Here is a 6,308-nt window from a genome sequence, read left to right as displayed (position 1 = left end):
CTGCGGAGGCCGCTGGGAGTTGCAGTTCCGCGCCGGGAGCGTGCGCGTTTCCATGACCACGGCGGCGCGTGCGGCGCGCCTTCGGGCCCTGGTACCTTCAAGGCGCAACCTTTGTTTGCTGGGAATAAAGTGAGCACACAAATGTGTGAGTAAATGTTGGTGTGGAGGGAACTCAACCTTCCATTCTTCCATTCCACAAATAGCAGTGAAGACCTCATTGAGGCTGACCGTTTTAACCAGCTTTTTTTTTTTTTTTTTAAGATTTTATTTATTTGACAGAGAGAGACACCCCGAGAGAGGGAACACGAGCAGGGGGAGCGGGAGAGGGAGAAGCAGGCTTCCCGCGGAGCAGGGAGCCCGATGCGGGGCTCGATCCCAGGACCTTGGGATCATGACCTGAGCCGAAGGCAGACGCTTAACCGAGTGAGCCACCCAGGCGCCCCTTAACCACTTTAAAGTGTACAGTTCAGGGGCATGAAGTATATTCTCATTATTGGGCAATCGCCCTCCGGAATGTTTCATCCTCCCAAATTGAAACTCTGTACCTGTTTCCCCCTTCCCCCAGCCCCTGGTAACCACCATTTTACTTTGTTTCTATGAATTTAACTACTCTAGATACCTCATATAAATGGAATCATACAATATGTGTCCTTTTGTGTCTGGCTTATTCCATTTAGCATGTTTTCATGGTTAATCCACGTAGTAGCAGGTCTCAGAATTTCCTTCCTTTTCAAGGCTGAATAATATTTCATTGTAGGTATAGATCACATTTTGCTTATCCATATATGCCTGTGGACATTTGGGTTGTTTCTACTTTTGGCTATTGTGAATAATGTTGCTATGAATATTCCGCGCAACTTTTGTGCAGACATGTTTTAATCTCTCTTGGATACATATCTAGGAGAATTTCTTGATCATTACAGTAACTGTGTTTCCCTTTTTGAGGACCTGCCAGACTGTTTTCCAAAGTGGCTGCATCATTTTAAAGTCCCACGAGCAAAGTATGAGGTTTTCAAATTCTCCACATCCTCACCATTATTTATGTCTATATTTTGGGTATAGCCATTCTAATGATTATATAGTGGTATCTCATTAGGTTTTGATTTGCATTTCCCTGATCATGAGTGATGTTGAGCATCTTTTCATGTGTTCATTGGCCATTTGTGTGGGTTTTTTGTTGAGAAATGTCTACTCGGAGTCTGCTCAATTTTTACTGGGATATTTGTACTTTTTTTTTAAGATTTTATTTATCTGAGACAGAGAGAATGAGAGAGAGAGAGAGAGAGAGAGAGAGCACATGAGAGGGGGGAGGGTCAGAGGGAGAAGCAGACTCCCTTGCCGAGCAGGGAGCCCGATGCGGGACTGGATCCAGGGACTCCAGGATCATGACCTGAGCCGAAGGCAATTGCTTAACCAACTGAGCCACCCAGGCGCCCTGGGTTATTTGTACTTTTATTGTTGCGTTGTAAGAGTTCTTCATCTTTCCTGGATGCAATTCCCTCGTCAAATACGTGACTTGCAAATATTCTCTCCTGTGGGTTGTCCTTTCACTTTCTTAAAGGTACAAAAGTTTTTAAATTTTTGATGAAGTTAAATTTATTTTTTGAGGGTATCCAGTTGTCTGCACCATTTGTTAAAGACTATTCTTTCCCCCGCTGAATTAATTGTCTTGGCACCTTTGCTGAAAATTAATGGACCAGATACATGAGGCTTTAATTTTGGACTCTCCATTCTATTCCAGTGGTCTGTATGTCTATCCTTATGCTAGTACCACACTGTCTTGATTACTGTAGCATTTTACTTAAGTTTTGAAATCTGGAAGTGAGTTCAACTCTCTTCTTTTTCAAGATGTTTTTGGCTACTCAGGATCCCTTTAAATTCTTTCAACAATGTTTTGTAGTTTTCAGGATGTAAGTTTTATACTTATTTTAAGTACACCTATTTAAGTATTAAGTTTATCCTATTTTATTGTTTGATTCTATGCTGAGTGGCATTGTTTTCTAATATGATTTTTAGGTTACTCATTGTAAGTATATCGATTGACCTTGCATTCTGCAACCTTGCTGTTTATTAATTCTAGTAGTCTTTCAGTGGATTCCTTAACATTTTCTGTATAAAGACCATGTCATCTACAAATAGAGATAATTTTACTTTTTTCTTTCCAATCTGCATGCTTTTCTCTGCAACTCCCTGACTTCTCCCCTACCCCAATCCCCCTGGCTAGAGCCTCCAATTCAATATTAAACAGAAGTGGTAAAGCCAGACATCCTTGTCTTGTCTCCAATCTTAGAGGGAAAGCTTTCAATATTTAACCCAGGGATTACTGATTTCACTGTGACCAAAGAACACACTGTATGAACTTAATTCTTCTACACTTGCTGAGATTTGTTTTATGGGCCAGGACATGGTCTATCTTGGTATATGTCCCATGGTATTTGAAAAGAATGTCTTCTATTGTTGGGTGGAATATTCTTTGTTGATTGGATCCTGTTGGTTGGTGGTGTTAAGTTCTTCTACATCCCTGTCTAGTTCTACCTATTGTTGCAAGGGGTGTTGAAGTCTTTAAGTGTAAGTGTGGATTTGCTATTCCAATTCTATCAGGTTTTGCATCACATGATTTGCAGCTCTGTTACTGGGTAAATACGCATTTAGGATTATACTTCTTGGTAGATCAACCCTTTTTTTCATTATATAATGTTCCTCTATCTCTGGTAACTTTCTTTGCTCTGAAGTCTAATAGATCTGTTCCTAACACAGCTACTTTTTGGGGACTGTTGGCATGATATATATTTTTCAATCCTTTTGCTTTCAACCTGATACTGTCATATTCGACGTGTCTCTTGCAGATAGCATATAAATTAGGGCACGTTCTTTCACTCACTTTGGCAATCTCTTTCAATGGAGATATATACCATTTACATTCGATATAGTGATCTTAGTGACATAATCTCACATTTTATTAATTTTGTCTTTTTTTCTTGCCTTCCCATGGTTAACCTGAACATTTTTTTTTAGAAATTCATTTTCATCTATCTGTAGTGTTTCTGGTTGTATTATCTTTTTTAGTGATTGCCCTAAGGATCTCATCATATATTCTTAAGTTACTACCACATATTATTGTTGACATTTTACCAGTTTGGGCGAAATGTAGAAAACTTCCCTCTATTTCCCTTTGCCCTCCCCTATTTATAAAGTAATTGCTTTAAATATTTCCTCTGTGTACATCGAGAACCACATCAATGTTATAATTTTGGTTTCAACCATTAACAATTTAGAAAACTCAAGAGAAGGAAAGTATTTTATTTACCTATAGTTTTACTATTTCTGCTGTTCTCCCTTCCTTCCTGAGACACGAAGTTTCCTTCTTTTGTAAGTTTAGAGAGCTTTTGTAGCCATTATTTTAGTGTAGGTCTGCAGGCAACAAATTCCTAGTTTTCCTTTACCTTAGAATGTCTGAAATACCCCTGAACCCTGAAAGGTATTTTTTGCTGGTTGTAGAATCCTCTTTCTTTGTTAAAAGTGTGCCACTTTCTTCTGGCCTCATGGTTTCTGTTGAGGGACCTGTCACGTTGTTTTTCCCTTATAGCTGTCATTTTCCTTTTGCTTTTGAAATTTTTGTCTAGTTTTCAGAAGTTTGGCTGTGAAGTGTCTTGGTGTTAATTTCTTTGGGATTCTTAGAGCTTCCGGAGTCCACGGGCTCAGATCTTTCACCGTTTCCGGTGCGTATATGGCTATTACTTCAACTGCTTCGGCCCCAATTTTTCTTCCCTCCTTCTGGTACTCTCGATTTTTGTTGTTTTTTTAAGATTTTAGTTATTTATTTGACAGAGACGCAGCGAGAGCGGGAACACGAGCAGGGGGAGCGGGGGAGGGAGAAGCAGGCCTCCCGCCGAGCGGGGAGCCCGCCGCGGGGCTCGATCCCGGGGCCCCGGGACCACGACCTGAGCCGCAGGCAGACGCCCAACGCCCGAGCCGCCCAGGCGCCCCGTTGATTTTTTAGATTTTTTGTCGTAGGTCCGTGAAGTCTTTTTTTTTTTTTTTAAGTATTTCCTTTCTGTTCAGATTTGTTAATTTCTATTGTTTTACCTTCAAGGATTCTTTCTCTACTGCTTTCTTGGTAATTGTATTTTTCAGCTCTAAATGATCCTTTATATTTTATTTGCTGAGACTTTGTATTTTTTTTCACTTGTTTCAAGTGTGTTCATTGTTGACACTTTTATGGTGACCGCTTTTAAATCCTTGCCAGACAATTCTAACATCTCTCACCTCAGTGTTGTCTCCCCACCCCCTTTTCTATTTTCCTGGCCTTTTCAGTCTATTTTTGACTGAAACACGGACATTTTGGGTTGTTATAAAGTCTGCATCTCGGGGCGCCTGGGTGGCTCAGTCGTTAGGCGTCTGCCTTCGGCTCAGGTCATGGTCCCAGGGCCCTGGGATCGTGCTCCGCGCCGGGCTCCCTGCTCTGCAGGAAACCTGCCTCTCCCTCTACCCCTCCCTCTGCTTGTGTTCCGTCAGGTGAATAAATAAAATCTTTAAAAAAAAAAAAGACTGCATCTTATTTAGATTTTCTGTTACAGCACATCTCCTCTGATGGGGCTGGAAAGGCACCACTTAATTACTGCCAGGTGTGGAGTTCAGGGTCCTTGCTTGATGTCTGCTGACACCCAGGGTGGGAGTGCCTCCTAGTTACTGCCTTGTGGGGGTGAGTTCCATCATCCCATTACACTTCTACTTAGAACACCCTGGTTGGAAGGGGCTAAGGTGCCTCATTTCTCCTCCTATGGCCTCCACTGACACCAATTTAAAGTTCCAGCTCCCTGCTTGGCCTTCTCGGATACCACCCCAACAAGAATTTTGGGGTGCCTCCAATACAGCCTAGTGAGGATGGAAACCTAATCTCCCAACTTGGCTTATGTTGGTGAAGTCAGGGTGGTTTCCTCTGTGGTTTGGCTGTAGTCTTGCTAAGCTCTTCTTTTTCTGGCCCTCATTTGGGGTTTTGTCTGCCTTTTCAGCACCCAGGTTGAGATGTGAAGCAAAAAGAAAACTCAGGGAGCTCAGTGCCAGTAATTCCTTGGGTCCCAGGCTCCCAAGGTCCCCAGCCAGTCTGCCTTCTCTCCACCTTCCAGGCTTATGTTTGTTTTATATAAAATCTCCAGAGTTCTATTTAGTGGAAAGGATAGGGATTAAGTACTTCCATTCTACCTTCCCAGAAGAGCTGTTCCACTATTATACCTTAATAAACCAATAATGAAAATATAAAAATGGTACAGCCGCTGTGGAAACTGGAATAGCAATTCCTCAAATTACTAATAGAATTACCATAGGATTTAGCAATTCCACTTCTGGGTATGGACCCTCCAAAATTGAAAGCAGGGTCTTTTTTCTTTTTGAGAGAGAGAGGGGTAGAGGTGGGGGCGGGGGGGGGTGAGAATCTTAACCAGGCTCCATGCCCTGCGTGGAGCTTGACTTGGAGCTCGATCTCAAAACCCTGAGAGCACGACCTCAGCTGAAATCAGGAGTCGGACGCTTGGGGCGCCTGGGTGGCTCAGTCATTGGGCGTCTGCCTTCAGCTCAGGTCATGGTCCCAGGGTCCTGGGATTGAGCCCCACATCAGGCTCCCCGCTCCGCGGGAGGCCTGCTTCTCCCTCTCCCACTCCCCCTGCTTGTGTTCCCTCTCTCGCTGTGTCTTTCTCTGTCAAATAAATAAATAAAAGCTTAAAAAAAAAAAGAATCGGACGCTTAACCGACTGAGCCACCCCTGAAAGCAGGGTCTTAAAGAGATCTGTACACCTGTGTTATCAGCATTATTCACAATAGCGAAAACATGGAAACAATCCAGTTGTCCACAGGTGAATAAGCAAAATGTGGTATACACACACATACAAAGTAGTATTCAACTTTAAAAAGAAAATTCTGATATATGCTACATGGAAGCCTGAGGACACGATGCTGAATGAAATAAGCCAAAGACAGATAAATACCGTACCAATCTACTTATATGAGTAATCAAAGTCTTAGAAAGTGTAAGGATGGTTGCCAGGGTCTGGAGGAGAGGAAGATGGGGAATTACTGTTGAATGGAAATAGCATTTCAGTTCTACAAGATGAAGGGTTATGGGGATGGATGATGGTGAGTTGCACAATATGACTGTATGTACAAAGATGGTAAATTTTGTGTATTTTACCACACAAAAACCATCAACAAATTAGTTTTTTTCTAATGCATAATTGATCTAAGAGAGAAATTTCATAGGTGAAATTTGACGTCTTCAAACCAAGGCAAAATTCGGGTTCTCCTGTTCCCTATGA

This window comes from Zalophus californianus, chromosome 9, assembly GCF_009762305.2.
Source record: "Zalophus californianus isolate mZalCal1 chromosome 9, mZalCal1.pri.v2, whole genome shotgun sequence".
In the NCBI taxonomy this organism is placed as follows: Eukaryota; Metazoa; Chordata; class Mammalia; order Carnivora; family Otariidae; genus Zalophus; species Zalophus californianus.
The sequence above is the reverse complement of the archived record's forward strand: the minus strand, read 5'-3'. Positions refer to the sequence as shown.